The sequence below is a fragment of the Pinus tabuliformis genome, chromosome 2_1 (genome assembly GCF_031772625.1).
Source record: "Pinus tabuliformis cultivar Carrire ecotype Pingquan chromosome 2_1, CPIR1, whole genome shotgun sequence".
Lineage (NCBI taxonomy): Eukaryota > Viridiplantae > Streptophyta > Pinopsida > Pinales > Pinaceae > Pinus > Pinus tabuliformis.
Window position 1 is genome coordinate 253,158,162 of NC_142299.1, and position 19,817 is coordinate 253,177,978.

A 19,817-nucleotide genomic window follows, 5' to 3' on the forward strand; every position below is an offset into this window, starting at 1 on the left:
ATGGTCTGTGAATGCGGTGGGGGCGATGTGTGAATTGTGATACACGGAAACCAACAAAACTATTAATTGGAGCCCATAATCTTTTCACATTTGAGATCCATCGAAATTCTCAATCGGTAGAGTTAGGGGGTAATATATATACAGGACTCTGAACTTCTGTGATGTGCGATTGCGATTATTGCATCGCAACCTGAGTACATTGGGGGTCGACTTTCTTAACCGTAGACCAATGAAATTCTGACACTTGTTACCTTCCGATTCACCACCTGCAAGGAATATTTTGAGGATATCCCATGGAATATTCTTTTTGCTGACTGGGCTGTACAGATGCCCAGTTAGCATCCCTGTTAGCTCCTACACCAAATTTGCATGTTTGGGAAAATAAACAGATCACGTTTTTGGGAGCATACGGTGTCTGTGTCGCACGAAACGAGTTGCACCATATTCAGGATGACGAGCACTCCATGGTCGTTTAGGTTCCACACCATTATGACAACTTTGATTTTTAAGCATAATTTTGAGCACTTGATCACGTAGTCCTTTAGGGTTGAATGGTAATGTGTTCCTAGAGCTTGAGGTTTTGGTAAATGAGGGTTTGTAAGTGAAACCCTTATGTATCAAGTATAAGCTCCTAGGAATGAAACCCTAGGTGTATGTTTTTCCGGTTGATAAAAACCCTAGTTTAATTGAGATTGTTATATGTCTGAATTTAAATGTATTGATATTTGTGTCTTGGGTTTGTCCTATATGTGTTATGATATGCTTTTGCATGATTATCCTAGATATGTATTTGTGCTAACCTACTTGTTGATAATTTCTAGGGTTTGTAACTAAGCCCTAGTAGAAGTTTGATATTCTAGGATATGATGAGATGATATTGCTCCCAATGCGATGGATTTTTTTAGGGTTTACAACAAACCCTAACAAAAGTTGGTTATTTAGTTGAAACCTTAGATTGTGTTGTGATTGGTTTTTGGTTGACATCTAAGACTTAGTGTCTCATGTATGGAATCTAGGGTTTACATTAAATCCTAGTAGAAGTCTAACATATGAATTCTAAAGATTGTAGATTTATACCTGTTTGAATTGCTTCTAGGGTTTGAAATATATTACAATAGAACATATCAATCTCTGGAAGAAATATTGAGGCCATAGATATAGTCAGACTGATATCTTGATTGAGTTACTGATGTGATCTAGGGGCTATAACCTAACTCATGCAAGTAGTGGAAGTATAAAAGTATGTGTCTCTTGTTTGTGAACCTAACTACGTTTAAGTTTGTTGTCTAAAGTCCAATGCTTACATTATTGTATGATTTTGATAAAGTTAAACTTCATGATTCTATATATATTTTTGGTTGTACTCGCTATCTAAGTTGTGAAGGTGCATAATGTTCAGGATGATGAAGATTTTCATTGATTTGATAAGCATGATAAAGGAATATTTGTGAATGATGATGATAAAAATAAGAAGGATGGAAACCATGAAATATTCTCTGATGTCATAGAAAAGAAGTTGATCTCCCTAAGTTAAGAGGGAGCTTGAATAAAGAAAATAATATATATCCCGAGTTGAGATGGAGGGCATATTATAGTCATGATGGATACCTTGAAGAAGAATTTGGAGAATGCATATTGAGGTGCTATTGAAAGAAGGAAATTAGGTTTTGGTTGCTACATGAGAACTAGGAAAGGAAGCTGAATGATTGAGGAAACCTTTGTCAAGATTTGTTAGGGAAGCCTAAAAGTCCTACTATGATGAAATCTGAGGCAACATCAAGAAGTCAAAAGACCTCGAACGTTTGTGTTTTCTCATGAGTATTTGAAAGGTTGTTATTGATTGGGGTTGTGACTCTTCAGGTAAATCTCTTAATTTTTTTTTTGAAAATCATGGTTTAGGTTAGAGAGATTTGATGTGTTGAGGCATGGTGTGTAAAATGCATGGGAGGACATCTGGCCGACATATTTGTTGATGTATATATACCAAAATAGTAGGGAGGGTGGCGTTGGTCATGGAGCTTTGACCATGGATATACACCTAGATCCCTGGGTTGATGGTTAACAAGTAAGCCTGATGGTATCTAGACTGGATGAAAGCTTTAGCCCATCTTAGTCCCACCTAGATAGATTTCCCTAGTTAGGAATCTAGTTCATGGCATTGTAAGTGCCTAAAATCTTCATGGTTCATGTGTTTTGAGATCTTCCATGTACTTGTATATGTAAGTATGAATACCTCCCTAGTTAAGAGGGAGTGTTGAAGAATGTAACTATGTTCGGCCTTCATAAATTGTATTTGAGTCATAATGAAATGTATTTATCAAAAGAAAAAAAAATAATTTTATTATTCTTGTTATTCTTATTATTATTAATATGACTTATTTAAGCATGGGTTTCATGTTTGGGTTATCATGTTTTAGGTCAAATTCCCCATTGAGTACTTCCAAGATTTAATTTGAGCCATTAGAGTCACTGTCCATTTAAGGAGACCCTTCTTGGGCTTTTGAATCATGTAAAAAGATTGATTATTGAGTGAAATTAGGTATTTGTCACCTCCACACCAAGTCGACCTCAAGGAGATCAAGTCAGCCTCAAACTAGGTAATTTGAGCTCACCAAAAGCCTATATATTGGAGTAGTTCGAATTCATCTGGACATAACTCACTCACAAGTTTGATATCCAAGAGAAGGAGGCAGAAAAAGTGTGAAATTCCAAGAAGAGAAGGAGAAGTGCTAGAAATACCAAGGTTGAAGTTTTAGGGTCATCTCTTTCTCACATTTGTGGTTTTTCTGGTCTACTATTAGAGGATCAAAGTTTTGTTGCTGGGTCGAAGTTGTTGCTGGGCTAGCTACTGGGTTGAAGTTTCGTTCGGATAACTACGGGTCAAAGTTTTTGCTGCTAGGTCGAAGGTGTTTCTGCTAGTTATTATTGCAAAGTAGTAGTTATCATCTAAAGAAGAGAAGTGCTTGAAAGATCAAGATCAATGTTTTTGGGTCATCTCTCTCTCACACGTGTGGATTTTCTGGTCTAGTACTGGAGGATCAAAGTGCTACTGCTGGGTCAAAGTTGTTGCTCGGATAAATGCTGGGTTGAAGTTGCTTCTACTAGGTCGAAGTTACTACTGCTAGGTTGAAGTTGTTGCTGCTAGGTTGAAGGTGTTGCTACCAGTTGTTACCGCAAATTCGAAGTAGTTATCATCTACAGAAGGAAGAAAGGGTTGAATTGGTGTGGATGATGTTTGTCAAGGGTCTTGGATTATATCAGGAAGTTATTAAGGAAGAGTTTTTTACTGGGTTTTCCCCTAGATAGGGGTTTTTCCCTGTCTGTCCACCTATATCTGGTGTCTGTAATCTTTGTGCTATTGTTTTGGTAATTTCTTGATGAACTAAAAGATAATAGAAGAACATAAGAAAACATAATAATATCACATGTAATTATCTATATAAGGAAAATATTTCAGCCTTTCTGATTTTCTAACACTACTGGTACATATTAAGGATTTAATGCCAATATTCTCTAGCATGTTGAAAATATCCATATCTCCCCAATTACAAATCCAAACTGGAAAAATGTATCCACACCTATAAATGAATCACTTACTCTGAAACATTTTTCATTAATATTTTCCTCATCATTTGGACAATATATTTCCATAGAACATTGCTTTCAGAAGCTTTGACTAACATTTACCTTATTCCCACCACATTTTTCTTTAAATTCACTATGAATAAATCTGACCCTTTGGATGAAAGTCATAGACTTCCTATACTCATTATTTATATTGTGATTCCATGCTAATGACTTTTCTTATGTATCCGTTAAACCAACATAAATGATACATTTTACAATTTTAAAAATTGGGTTATTGGGATATTTTCATATCAATTCTTTTCTAGCCTCTTCAGAATGTTTTCCCCTAATTACATAATATTTGTTGTTAAAACTTCATGATCTATCAAATACCTCTTTGTTGGGAACTTCAATTGAATCAACAAGAACCACATTGTCAACCACATGTGCATATGGATTGTACCTTTCAAGTTATGAACATGTAGGTGGTGTTAATTTCTAGTTTGGTATTTAGATTTCCCTTTTGTTGGTTTATAAAGATTTCTAACATTTAACTGAAATGTATGACCATCATCAACCAAGTTATTCTTCCTTAATTTATTTTGAATGACATTTTGTTTTGTGTTAGCAATATCATCCTCTAAATCAATGCATGGCATTATGATTTCCCTGCTACCTTTAGAGCTTACACTATAATATTCAGTGACACCCATGATTTTTTCAGAATGACCAACAAAATTTGACTTCTTCCTTTTATCATTTAACACATTCTCTTCTAAATTAACAATCTCATCATCATCAACAGGAAGATAAACATCCATGGGCATTCTTCTTTTTTGTTTTTTATGGCTCTTCTTGTTTTCAATAATAATTTTAGCCTCATTGTCACCAATGGAAAAATATTGTATATCTTCAGCGTCCACATGTTCAAATGTAACCTTTTCAGCCTTACTAGATTGATGTTTCTTATTCCTTTCCTAATCCACTGTATCTACACTTGTAATTTTAGGTTCTATTGTTTTTCGTTTCTTTCATTTCTTCTTCTTCTTTATCTGTATGAAAATCACTGATCACATCCATAATATGTCTTTGTATAATAAATTAACTCTAACATACTGAAAGAGACTTAGTAAAATCTTGTTAAACAATATATAACATTTCAATGATAAATAAGTTATAAAAAAATATAATGATATTTACTATAATGCATAACGCATAAATATAAATAAGGAAACTTACAATTTCATTCTCAATGTTGTTCATGACACTTGCACAAATCTTTGTAGAATCTTGTGCTAAATCATAATTTCTCTTTATAAAATGATATGTAACATTGTGTAATGAACCCCATTGTAGTCACATTTTTTTTTAAATCCATTTAAATTTTTCTATTGATCTCATTGTTTACATTCTTCCTTCAAATTAATTGTATCTAATTTCAATGACTTTAATAACTAGTACCAAGAACCATACCTATCACATATTCGTGTCTTACATTTTTAAGGACATCTCTTCCTTGCATACATATGAATAATCTAGTTCCTAATTCATTATAACATAATGCTTATTTTTCTTTCTCCCTTATAAACAATACCTTGATACCTTGGCAATGACAATATTCTTATCCTAGATGTACACAAACAACCTAGTTTCTCTTTTGCATCTAGAATGGAAAATTATATCTATCAAATTGTAAAGTACATAAAAAATTATCTCCTACTTCACCATATAATCCATAAAGACATTATATATATATATATAATGTATTCCTTGTATTTCCAAAAGTTTTCTCTTATGGTATATGATAGTTTAGATTGCTTATCAATTCCATGACCTAATGTATTCCTTGTATTTCAAAATGTTTGCTCTTAGGGTATATGATACTTCAGATTTCTTATCAATTACATGAGATAGTTACATATGGCAACCATTAACATTATAATTATTATGAGACTATATCCACACAAATCTACACCCCAATCTTGACCATAATATATTATTTTCATTTGTCTGGTTAGTGTTGGCAATATGATGCATGTGTTGTACTTGATGGCAACCCACTCGTAGAAGAACAACTCATATATATATAACTAGATGAATCTACAGAAGAGATATCAGATGTGATGAGATGCAGGACAACTCAAAGGAATCAGATGACAGTTCTCAGTACGACAAGTTAGCTTTGCCATCAAGTCCAAAGGGGGAGATTGTTGGCATTATGATACAAGTGTTGTCCTTGATGGCAACTCACATAGATGACAGATCATAGTGCAGCAGGTCAGTAGCAAAGAATTGATGTTCAGGCTCTCAGAATGGAAGAAAATGAGATACCCACAGGTTTCTGTTCACAAAGCCGCGGACATACGCAGGCGCGCCAAACAAACGCTGTAGAAATGTACGCAGGTTCTCTGAACAAAAAGTGCGGACGTAAAGTACACACACTTTCATGTAGAGAAAAGTGCACACGTGGGAAATCTTATGGTTGGTCCATGGTATTTAGTCCTACATTTTTGATCCTATGGTTTTGGTTCATGGTTTTGCATCTAAAGTATTGAACCCAGGTTTTGGGTCCCTAGTATTGGATCTCTATGGTTTTGGACCATGGTTTGAGTAAGGCCTAGACTATAAAAAGGAAAGGAGATCATTTGGCTGGGGAACTGATGTGTTGAATATCTTGAGAAGAGCAAGATCTAAAATACTGGTGATCGGTTGGTTAGTTATAGCTGGACCTGAATCAAGGAGAAACCTGAGCATTACAAGATGGATCTACTGATGGGTCAAGATCTGTTTGGCGTATGATCAGATCTGTAGATCTGATAATTTGGGGTATAATTGAAGTCTGATAAATTATCTATACCCGCATGTTTGACACAGCGCAGGCACGGATACTTGCAGGTTTGACATAGCGCAGGCGTGTATACCCGCAGGCTCGACACAGCGCAGGGGCTGATACCCGCAGGGCTTGACACAACGGAGGCGTGGATACACGTGGGTTTGACAGAGCGCAGATGCGGATACCCGCAGGTTCGACACAACGGATGTGCGGATACTCACAAGTTAAAGAAGTGAATACTGCGGACGTACACAAGTTTCTATTGGTGAAGTTGTAGAATTTTTCTTGAAATATGTTTTAGCTGTTTTTGTCTATTACTGTAGTGTTCAGGGTTCTAAATTGTTGTCTGGTTACTGGTACTGTGTTCTGAGAAGTTATTGATTCAGTATTTGTACAAGGAAGTTGGTTGGTTGTAGATCTATTTGATGTTTGATTGATATTCATGGATCTAGTTTGAAAATTTATGAAATGTGGTCCCTGGAAGGAAAGAGAAGGTTGTAGCCTTCTGTAGGACGGTACCTACGTACTAGTACATCAACTAGTACAAGAGCTAAGGGGGTGGTAGCTCCCTTCCAGTAGCAGTTGGAAAACGAGTGAAGGTTGGAGCATTCAGTAGGCCGACACCTACGTACTAGTAAATGGATCAGCTAGTACAAGAGCTAAGGGGGTTGTAGCTCCCTTCCAGGAAAGTCTAGAGAACGAGAAGGTTGTAGCCTTCTGCAGGTAGCAACCCGTGTACTGGTATAAGACTGCACCAGTACAGAACTATTGTAAAAAGAAGTTTCTTATTAAAAGAAGATTGAGATGACTTGCAGCAGGTGGTTTTCACCCACATTGGGTTTCCACCTTACATCATGGTGTTCATGTGTGGTTCTTGTGTGTGATGATCTATTCTATTTTACTTCTCCTGTTTATTGTTCATATGGTTAGTAATGTTCTGACGCACTCATTAAGGATCAACTAACTGAATCATAAGTTTACTGGATATATGCTTGTTTCTTTACACACAATTGCATATACACACAATTTGCCTTAACTGAAGTAGCGTATATGAATCTTAATATGGAAATGGAAAAGCTATATTGATTTGATAATACTGATTCACCCCCCCTCTCAGTATTATTTCCAACAGTTACATTTAGCAATGTTTTAATATATCTATTATGAAACATATGTGTTATAAATTCTTTCACATCTATAATTTACATTTCTATGTCTCTCATTCTATGTTTCCTGAAATTTCCACATAAATTGATTACTCCATGTGTTGAATGATTATGGTGCCACTACGCCTCTTGGTAACCATAGCATCATCAGTGTGTTGACGGAGGGAAATATACCTCCAACAGCTAGGGGGTCTCCCTTGTGTGAATTCCCAATTAGACATCACATCGTTTGGGATAGGATCCCCATCCAATATGTGGGCTTGACTGCCACCATGAATGTTTTGCTCTACAACTCTTGGCTGTAAAATGTGGAGATGTCACAGTGAGAGAAAGAAAGAATACCCAGGCAATGGGAACGATGTCAACTCAAGATTGACAAACCATAGAACATGATACAAGAATGTAACGACAAAACAATGAGAAGAAGCATGCCACAAGAAGGATTAATGAGCTAAAACCATCTCAAAGATATGTGAAGAGGAAAGATGCTAGAGGTTAACTACAAATCAATTCACAATAAGTTACTGACATTGTGTGGAAAGCAAAGATTTAAGGTAGACATGCAAGCCATAAGCCACGAATGAGTTCATTAACATATTTCCCACATGAAAGCACACATACAAACAATACGGAAATACATGAAAGCCAATACAACCACCATAAAGATGCCTAGGAATCCATGCCGAAAGTGAAGAAATTCCTATTATCCTTGTTGCAAATTTGAGTACATATTCAACAAGTCCATCAAGGCCAAGTAGTGGAACATGAGCTGTTCACACCATCTTCCAAAGCAAAACCCTAGCCTCACCACAACTCACCCTACTAGCTACCAAGAGTTAAATGCCTCTAGCTCCCTAAGCATAGAACAACTACCTAAAGTTAGCCTAGATCAAGTGCCAAAGTTTCTTCAAATGAGACATGAGGGTATATTTATAAAAATGAGGTCACTGTTCACCTACCCTCATGACTCCCTCATGTCTAATGACTATTACATGCCCAATTTATCTCTTCATAACTGTTGACATTATGATAAGAAATGTTTACACTATGAGAGAAGACATTATGAGGATAGTAGAGATGGTCATTTGAAACCCTAAAACACTTGTTTCTGATGTTGTTGCTAAGCCATGGAGGCTTGTATTAGCTGATGAACAAAGTTGTGATGTTCATTTGTTGTATTGAATGTACATTTTCCTATTACCACACCCCATTTTTATGGAAGAGATCATCGATTGAGCAACTGTGATGTTGTGTCTTTGGTATTACTAAATGATCCTTGAAGCCTACGTGGAGCCAATTTTCTTGTCGATCGAAACCCTAGTTACACAACTTTCTATCTTTAGGATCATTTTCTACATTTGTGAGAAGTCCCTATTTGAAATTCATGGCTCAACTCCATATTTCTTTGCATAGGTCAACATCCATGTTTCCTCTTTTCTATTTATGGGCATGATATAAAATGGATTGTGTGCATGTTTCTCTGCTCATGTGTTGAACCATATAGCTTTGTACATGGTGCAAAACATGTGAACTGCCTAGTAATACCTTGCTTATCCATTGAATTAATTTTCCAACCATTGTTGTGTAATAATTCCATGACTCAATACCAGACTAACATTCAAAGGGTTGTTAGTCCCAAACAACATTCGTCCCTTGGCCCTTTATGAAGGGGAATTGATTGCTCCTATCTCTTATGAAGAATATTGGAAGATTTTCTGTTGGGACATGAACTCAAAATTAGCGCCCAAAGGAGCAAATTTAAGATCTTTAGAAGTGCCATAATGTTGTGTGTATGGCTTTGACTAACAAATTTTAGTTTGGGAGATTGGAGACTTCCACAGTTTGTCATATTGTTAGTGATTTCCGGAATCATACTGTGTAAAATGTGTGATCTGTCCAACTGTACTACTTTACACATTCTACACATTATGATTCCTGAAATCACTAACAACTTTTAGTTTGGCATTTTCCTTGTCCTTGCAAGATATGATCAACAAAACTTGTTTGAATATTATTGTAGATTGAGTTGGAAGTTCAAAGTTGACTATCATTGAACTTTGGGGCAGATTCAAGTATTTAGTCTTCAAAATCAAACTCAAGGAATCCAATGGTAATTAGTTATTTCATCAAACTCGACTGCTTCAAAAGTTACTAACACCATCAAAACACCTTTTCAAACAACCTTGAAATTTGATCATAAGATTAAAGCCTTCGTCTGTGTGTAATGTCCCTCCCTTACTAATAAATAATAAATAATAAAAATAAAAATAATAAATCCTTTAATAATAATAATAATAATAATAATAAAAATAATAAATAACCTTAATATTGAAAAAATACAAGAAAATAAATAATAAACAATGAAAAAAAAAATAGTAATAAATAATAAATAATAAATAACCATACTAAAGCTCTAAATAAAAATAAATAGAAATAAAACAAGAAAATAGTAAAAAAATCAGTAAAGTTATAAAAAAGAAATAAAACAAGAAAGCAATAAAGTTGCATGTAGACTCATGGAGTGTGTGCATGTAGTTCCCCTTCCATTAGAGGGAAAAATTATTATAGATGTTGTCATGCACACAACTTATCTCCTCCAATTGATCAATTTTATTACAGATTTACTTCTTTAATCTATGTCATCATACCTTCAAGGTTCCTTCAAAATGACCTTCATTATTACCATGATTATTCAACTTCATTAGTTGATTGCCAATATTTTCTTCTTTATGTGCATCATCCTTAGATAGACCTTATAGTGATACCTTTAGAGTACCAAGTTATGATTATACCAAACTCTTCCATTATGTTCTAAAATAGGTTGCCTCTTCTTATTGATTTCTTACCCTTGTTGTGACACTTCCTCTCAACCACCTTAAGTATCTATCTAGCACCCCTTTTTTTCATTGTTTATTATTTATTTTCTTGTATTTTTTTAATATTATGGTTATTTATTATTATTATTTATTATTTATTGTTAAAAGATTTATTATTTATTATTAAGAGAGGGACATTACACTCTCAAAAGTCTTGTTTGAGCATCATAACCATCAACATACATTGAATATGGGTACAAGTTATAGGCAAGAAAATGCCCTTTTATGTCCTCTTAGGAAGATAATTCAATTTGCGAATGCAATACTGTGAATAGAAACCTGAAGAGCTTGTATAACCACCCTAAATCCAGTACTGTGATTTTTAGGCATGAGTGGGGAGGCTTTGGAATGCTGGTTAGACTGCCCACTATTACTTGCTAACTGAGATCATACACACATGCAACGACTATCCCACATGTATAATCATTTATATTGAGACCACAAATCCATGAAGTAGTAGTCAAATTAACCTTTTGTGCAAGTATCCACCAGACACTATTTTTTTGCCTCATCACAATGTATGTTATAGCGATGTCCTATTGTTATAGTGTCAATACAACAAATATACTAGGTAGAAGTAGCTAAGCTGTGAATGATGCTGTCTTTGGCTCTCAACATGGATGAATGGAGTGAACATGAGTTCTACCCATTTTGGATGCCTCACCTTGTACCTTTTCAATTAACGCTGGCACTAGCATTTATACCTTTTGCAGATTACGAAGGATTATGCATGGATCAATCTCGACTTGTGCTCCAGGGATACTAAATATATCCCACGTTGAATGAGGTAAATGAACCATCGACAATGTGTTGACAAAGTGCGATGAGAGGGTGGAGACACGACATAGAAGCTGAGTTAATGAGGTCTCAAAATTTGCTCTGTGACTTAGCAGATAAGCGCTTTTATTCTGGTCACAAATCGAGAGTCTAGGTAGGTCATATTTTGCGGTTCTAGTGTTAGTCAGACATCTCAATTTAAAGGGTACGTCGCAGATTAAAATCCCATCGCAGGTCGCAACATTAGATGGCAGAGTGGATACCAGATGTGCGACTTACGACCTTATGCTAGTTGCATCTCAGAATTGCGCAATGTATTAATCATATGAAACAGGTGAAGTGAGGGGTTACAAATCGCATATGCAATGAGCAATGAGAAACCACTTCGAATTCACAATGTGATTTGCAATCTATAGTGAAAAGTAATTAGAGGAGGTCGCAAATCTCTGTTCCATGGCTAGTGGGACTGCCATTACAAATAGAAATTGCGAAGTACCACCAGGCAGAAAAAATAATCTTGCAAAAAGTGCAGGACCAACTTCTCTGTTCTGCAGAGAGCTGGGAGATCCCATATTGTTGGCTTGAGATGATGAACGCCAAACAGAGGAACTCCTCACAGATTCAAAAAGGCACAAGTACCATTTCTACCCTCTCCATGAAGGTACACTTTTAGTTCTCCCAATTGCAAATGCCTCATGAGGAGCTAGATCTCTAATTACTTTCCCACCAGGAAAAATTGCAATGCAATGAGCCAGACTGATGCGCATTTCGTGTCTTGCAGAATAAACAGTGGGGTGAAGAAACGAACCGTCTGAGTCTCCGAATAATTTTGAACGAAGTCGGTCCGCCTTCCCATAGTCGATCTCCCCTCACCATTTATTCTCATTCATCTTTCCTACCACAACTCACAACCCACTATTGCAATTCACTTGTTTGGTTTCTCTTGATCCCATTTCTTGAATGAAAAATGGCGTACGATAAAAACATTCAATATTCAGAAAAATACTACGATGATACATACGAGTACAGGTCGATCATGGCTTCATATTTTTCAGTTTTCTTTATATATATGTTTGGTTGTGTAAAAGTTGAATGTGATCATTCTCTTTCTATCTACAAACAGGCACGTTATCCTTCCTCGAAAGATTGTTCGAACCCATCCGATTACTAGACTTTTGGGAGAGGTAAGAAGATGAACAGTATTCATGATTTAATGTTTTTTTTATACAGTTTGTGTAGGTATGTGTTTTTTCTTAAAAAATAATAGGTTCAAAATAATAGAGATAGAGTATGTATGTCTTGGTAGATTTAGCAGTCAAATAGCTGCATTATCCCATAAACCAGGGAATCTTATACACTAATTTAGTGTTTGGTCGGCTTAGTAGTCAAATCGCTGAGAAAGTGAATCCCTTGTCTCACAAACAAAAGTCTTATACACCAATTTGGTGTTTGGCTTTACCCTGATTTTAAAATTAAATATATATTATAAAAATAATAACGTTAATTACGTTCATTCACAGGATGAATGGAGAGCATTAGGAGTTTGTCAATCTCTTGGTTGGGTGCACTATGCAATTCATATTCCAGAGCCTGAGGTCATGCTGTTCCGAAGGCTACGCCAAGATTGGAACCCTTCAGTCAAGCAACAGCAACAACAATCCCAGGCTCCTCAAGACGGGCAGGAGAAGGAGAAGAAGTCTGACCCCCAGGGTTAAATTCAGAGCCACACATTGCACATAAATCAGCTATATACCCATATTTGAATGCTATCCATTTATGTTTGGATTTATGACTATATAGAAGAAAATCTACTTATGTTACATGTTACATATGCAAATGTTAAATGTTACTGTCTTGTTGGTCCAAGAATTGAACAAAATTTAGGGATATTCATGTTCAAATTTATTATGAAATAGACTTGATGATCTGTATATAATTAATACATGTATAAATTTTCAAGTCTTAGTTTTTCTATTCTCTCACCAAATTCTATTTATCAATTTTACCTATCAATTATGTTTACCTATCAGTTATTTATTTGCAGACATGTTTGGTTCACATTAATGTATGTCTCGGAGATCTGAAAGAAACAGAGTTGGTTGTGTCACTATTTTCTTACTTCAAGCTTATATTAAAATCTATATTGAAATTGTAATGCTTCAAGCTTATATTAAAATCTATATCAATGCCCTAGATTTGGGATTTTTTTGGATTTTTTTCTCTTTCTTGCTCTAAGATATTCTTATTCACAAACGAAAAAACTAAATACAATATACTTTGTGTATATTATTGCATTTCAATTATAAATGAATTGTTAGATATGACGAGCCTATTACTGGAATGGTTTGAAGATTCTGCTAGCATCATTCAGAATTATAAGGTTTTCCTTCTTCCTAAGTGAAAGTCTAGTCATGCCTATCAAGGATTCCATCGAGATTATAATTATATTGAATAGTGTTGGGAGAGCTCTGCTATCCACATACCACTCACTCTGCATCAATTGTAAAGTGTTCAAATCAACCTTCTAAAGTTGGGAGCTGGATTTCAACTATGCAAAAAGTGTCAAAATAGTAATTGAAAGGTTTCATATCGAATCACTCTGATTTTTCTTAATAAATATATAAATCCAGGAAAAGCTTATTCATTAAAATATTTCAATTTTGTTTAGATATATATCTCATTTCTGAATATAACGATAATCATTTTCAAAATCTTATAATTTAATCACAACATTGTATTAATAAAAGACAGCCCATGGAGGCTTTAAAATTGAACTAATTATGCTTTAAAGTAATTGTGATTTTACACATATATTTTCAATCACTCAATTTCAAATAACAATTAACATCAATCATCTCCATGCCAAAGCATCCTTCACCACTGTCCCTAAGTATTCAAAGAAGCCAAACCAGAAGTAATATGTACGTTTAACTTTAAAATTAGCCATTCTGGCAAAGATGGGTAGGCCTTGTTCCATGTTAAATACAAGCATCGAAAACCCGTGTTCTCTAAAGTTTGCATGCATAGTCTCCAACTTTGCAAGCAACATATCATCATAGGCCTTGCCACTGAAAGTGAGTGGAACTCCATACATATCTGCTATTTTTATTTGCCCATATTAAAGCAATTGTGATTTTACACATATATTTTCAATCACTCAATTTCAAATAACAATTAACATCAATCATCTCCATGCCAAAGCATCCTTCACCACTGTCCCTAAGTATTCAAAGAAGCCAAACCAGAAGTAATATGTACGTTTAACTTTAAAATTAGCCATTCTGGCAAAGATGGGTAGGCCTTGTTCCATGTTAAATACAAGCATCGAAAACCCGTGTTCTCTAAAGTTTGCATGCATAGTCTCCAACTTTGCAAGCAACATATCATCATAGGCCTTGCCACTGAAAGTGAGTGGAACTCCATACATATCTGCTATTTTTATTTGCCCATATTCATCACGCTGAAGAGGGCCATCACGTTGGAGAATTATACTTTCAGTTATGCTCCACTTTAGTCTAAGTGGAGGTCTATAATCTACACTTGCTATTTGTCTACCTATTGTCACAACCTCATCCGAAGAAACTAGCGTTTTTGAATTAGGACTACTATTTGAACCCGGACTTGTTCCATGAACAAGTGTTCCAGAGGAGCGAGAATTTTGAACTTTGATTGACCTAGATATCTGTTTATGATCACCCTATATGCATGGATTAGTGTAGTTTATTTTGAAATATGAATCATGTTGGCCTCACTCCAGTGAATTTTTTAGCTTTTGATTGTGTCCAAACACATTTCCATGTGAATATGTAAAGTTTGCAATAAGCCCTGTGAGAAAATCAACTGTCATCCGACTTATATTCTCCAATAATTCCATAAGCACGAACTTTAGTTCTAAGACACTTGAGATCTCGATACAATTCCACTGCATGTACAACATTTTCATGCAATGTTCCAATCTTAGGATAATCTGGAAATCTCTCCCCAAGCTTCAAAGGTGAACACATTGATCTATAAACATTTTGTTTTCTCGTCTGCAATTTCTCAGGAAGAATGACACTGTATCCTTGATCTGTACACAAATTTAGTAATGCAATGACTATAATCCCACAAAACTCAGCTCTGCACCTCTTGGAATATCATTAAGGGACACTGTAGGTAACCGAGGTATCGACCGCGAACTCTGTCACAAATCCTTCTATGATATGATCAAGCTAGTGATTGGCAGCATGTGGGATCTTATCTTCAGAGGCTTCCAATCTCCGCACTAACTCCAGGGTCCACACTATCAGACTGTCAAGTCTCCACCTTCCTTGGCCGTCTGCCAATTTAGCGATCCACTCATATAATTCGACCGGGAAGGAACAAAAGAAAATTTTATGTATCTCTATGTACAGATACTTATCCAATCAATGTTCTTTCATCAATCGCGGGTTCCTGTTCTCTTGTGCTGCGAATTCGTGTATCTTTCTATCCAGCCAATCTTCAATTTCATTATTTGTTGGATTCCAGTGATGCGACATCACACATCTCTTTATGTAGATTCTAGTCCTGACAACAGAACCATTTGTTGGCTTAGTGGTTCCTAACCCAAGTTCAGAGTTAAGTTTGCCAAACAAATCCCTACACTACTGGCCCTTTCAACATCAATTCGCGGAGTGCAGACTGAAGTCTCACCCGAAGCAGTATGGGGGGATGCTGGAACCAAGTTTCCACATCGAGAGATGGTTATGATGCCGTTTTATGCGCTAACCCTGCCTTTGCGTAGATCGATAAGCCCTTAAAGCTTATCAATATGAATTTCTCTTACCAACCTATAGACCCCCGCGAAGTTCTACGACGATCTTTCGTGGACCTTAAACAAACGAATCAACTACTTACGTGCTTCTGAGATTGCTTCTACTTTTGTATTTACCCAGATCAACTTAAGTGTATGATAGTTTTAACATGCATTAAGATACTCTTCGCGTAAATAGATATTATGAATTGTGTTTGTATAACAATGTAAAACATATAGATTCGCACATCAAAACAACATTAAATCATAAACCCATTATTTATCATCATATAAACACATTCATTCATAAAAAAAGTAATTAGATAAAACACATATATTTCCAGAACAATCTCTTTATTGATACTTCAGATTTGCTTACAGACTCAAAACTACCATGCGTACTCAGTTGCAGGGGTCTGCGCACTCAGCTGTGGACTCTACTCTAGGCCTCTGCGTACACAGCTGCATAGCCTCTTTTCTACTCTAAGATTCTTTGCTCTTCACTTCTAATGACTCATCACATCAACTTCTCTTAACTTCACTAAAATGCCTTAGACTCTCTAAGACTCTTCTTTTTATACAATCCCATGGTACGCGGACCATGGTTAGGTCTATACAAGCCGACACAACTTACATAAAAGAAGGGTAAAGACCCTTTATGACACTTTACATTTACGAGCTCCACGATCATAACTTGCGGAGACATTACACTTTACAACACAAAAACTTGGGTTGTCAGCCCTAAAACTTGGGCTTTTTCCCCAAAATTGGCCTTAGGGGACCCTGTCCCAACAATGTGTCAGGTAGTTACTAGCTCATTAATGAGCTTCTCTTTCCCACTCCCAAAGACATCATCTTGTCTTTTAGAGAAACAATTAATTAGCTAATTCCATAATTTCTCAATAAATCTAATCATCCTAATTAGATGCATAGTACTTATTGATGGGTAATTAACATTTACCAATAATTTTGTAGCCTCATCTCTTTCAACCACATGTACTCCAAAATTAATTTTCCAGATTTATTTATTTAAAAAAACAACACCATAATTACAAATTTATCATCAGTCATTATCAGTAATATATTACTGATAATTAAATTCTTCACATGTTTTCAGACTTAAAACATTCAAAAAAATGAAAACACATATATACAATATTTACATTTAATCCTCAAGTCAAGGGATATTACACCGTGCATTGTGTCTTGGCTAGTTTTACAATAACATAAACAATATCTATATCCAACACCAAACATAGAAAATATCTATATCTATATCAAATCTCAACACAATATAGAAAATATTTGTTATCTTTTATTCCTTCATCTATCTTTAATATACAATGAAAAGTCCATTTCATTTTTCTTGTGCCATTTTCCATTCTATAACATTCTTTGTTGATTTTGAGGGGTTGGTTGCTTGACTTTTACTATAGGTGTTAGTTGGGTTTTGTACTTGAGTAACATTCATAGAGGGTCTAGTTACAACTTTAGATGCTATAATTTTTGCCCTTGATCTAAAAACATTCATAGATACATTCTTCATACCATTTTTCTAAATAAAAAAAATATAAGTTTGTATTTTATCATCATAGGAAATTATATTCTTAATATATTAAACAATATCTTTATATTTCGAGTTTAAATAGATTTAAGTATTTTAGTAACAAGAAAACATTATAACATCCACGAAAATTTTTTATAAAATTATAAATAAAAATTAAAATATAGTATAGGTTATTATTATTTTTATTATTATAAATAAAGCAAAAAATTTAACCACAAGAACATAAAGTTGTAATAAAAAAAAAAAAGAATAACTTAAAAAAAATAAATAAAAAAGTAAGACAACTAAATTAACAAAAAGAAATAGAAATTAGAAACAAAAATAAAAATAAAAAATGACATTGAAAAATATAAAATTTTATATTTTTTTATTAACGTAATTTTAAAAAATTAAAAATTAAAAATAAAAATAAAATTTAGAATTAAATAATATGTTTTTTTGTCAACTAAAAAAGGTTCCATTAATTCGTCAAGATACTACATTTGATAAACAAAAAGACCTTTTCTCTCCCAGCCTTAACCAGACCAGATTTGTTGGTGAGGAGAGCAATGCAAATCTAAGGAAAAACTAACATGTTTTACAAAAGGACCATAGGCTAGATGACCAGATAGCCCAAAACACACATAAAAAAACATACAACCAACCAACATCACAGGCCAAGAGCAGTATTTGGTGCTTGATCAGCACACAGAGCAACTGGATGATCAAAATCCCAATGGGCTTGGAACTCCACGTGGGCCAGATGTGCCTCAAAGTAATCTAAGCAATAATTTCTGTGCCCCTGACCACGCTATAGAGAAGCCAGACAATCAAGGATGTCCCCTTGATTTTGTTGTAGATCATTGAGTAATGGAATGACTTTTTTTTTTTTTTCAGTCGTCATGGCACTTTTCATGCATATCCTCCAACATAGTCAAGGTAAGTCGAATTTTCACTTCTAGGGACTCCAAGGTGACGGGCTAAACCACACGACTTGGAGAGTGGGCCTAGCCATGCTCCAAAATGTCACCCAATTCCAATTGCTTGACCCTTGCAACATCGTCTACGCCTTCCTGGCCACCTCTACCCCCAATGGATCATGGGGCTTTACTCCTCACCAAACACGACCCCTTTACCACATCATATTAAAAAACGCATTGAAACACCCACATTGAGGACCATCCTTTTTATGTGACTTGGGATCTATTGCAAAAAACTCTGTAGAGGAAAGGCACCGTCATTCCTGACACACCACACAACGACCACCTTAACCAAGCATAAATTCCCCACCTCTATAGGGGCACCAGAGCCACCCCCAAGTGAAGGCCACCCAAACCCACTCATAACTGTTTCTTAATCTTCAGAAGCCCAGAGCCAATCCCCTTGTGGCTCGGTGCATACACCGAACCCAAAATTCACCTGGAAGCACTTAAATGGAGTCCAACCAAAACACACCACCACAGAAAGCGATGGGAAAAAATAAATTCAAATTGAAAAGCCCACAAACCTTACCAATTGCCTTCCCAATGTGCCCAAGGCCATCCAATTTTCGCGTACCTCAGACTAGAAGGCCGCTTTAGTTCCCCTCAGCTTGGAAATCCAACTGCCAAAAAATATTTATATCGCCACGGCTCTAGGGTCCCAAATGAAGCGGCAAGAAACATAAACAAAGAGCCACTGAACTCCCCTACCTATAACAACAACCACCCAAATTGAAGTTCTCAGGCATGAGAGCATGCACAAGGTGTTAACCTATGCATATTTTATGATGTTTTCACAACCTGCGCTATATCCCATAACTTGAAGGTGAAACAATAACAAACGGCAGGGCATCATCCTTATAACTTGCAACAACCTTCGTGTGGGTCTCAACCCATCCGCTAGTTGTCCTGGCCATCTCTCTTGTGTGCAACGATTGTGCTTCGCATGAAATTACTCCCCGTTGGACCTTGCTGTAGATTCAAAAGTCCTCCACCCCCATCAGGGTTAAATAATAAAAATTTAAAAATACCACAAATAGGAAAATAATTGAAATTTTAAAAACTAAAATTAACAAATTTAATTTAAAAAAATAAATTAAAACATTAAAAACATTTAAAAATATATAAATTACAAAATATATAAAATAAAAAAAGAAAAAAAGAAAAAAAGAAAAAAGAAAAAGAAAAAAAAGAAAAAAAGAAAAAAGAAAAAAGAAAAAAGAAAAAAAAGAAAATTTAAAAGTGTATCAAAGATTAAAGAAAGAATACAAAAAATATTGTTAATGTTTGGAGGGTTG

At 35.2% G+C, this 19,817-nt stretch overlaps 1 pseudogene; it reads left to right on the forward strand.

Annotated features, from left to right (window-relative positions):
• The first annotated feature begins 12,186 nt into the window (after positions 1-12,186).
• On the forward strand, positions 12,187-12,934 carry LOC149199660 (uncharacterized; annotated as a pseudogene).
• The last annotated feature ends 6,883 nt before the right edge of the window (positions 12,935-19,817 follow it).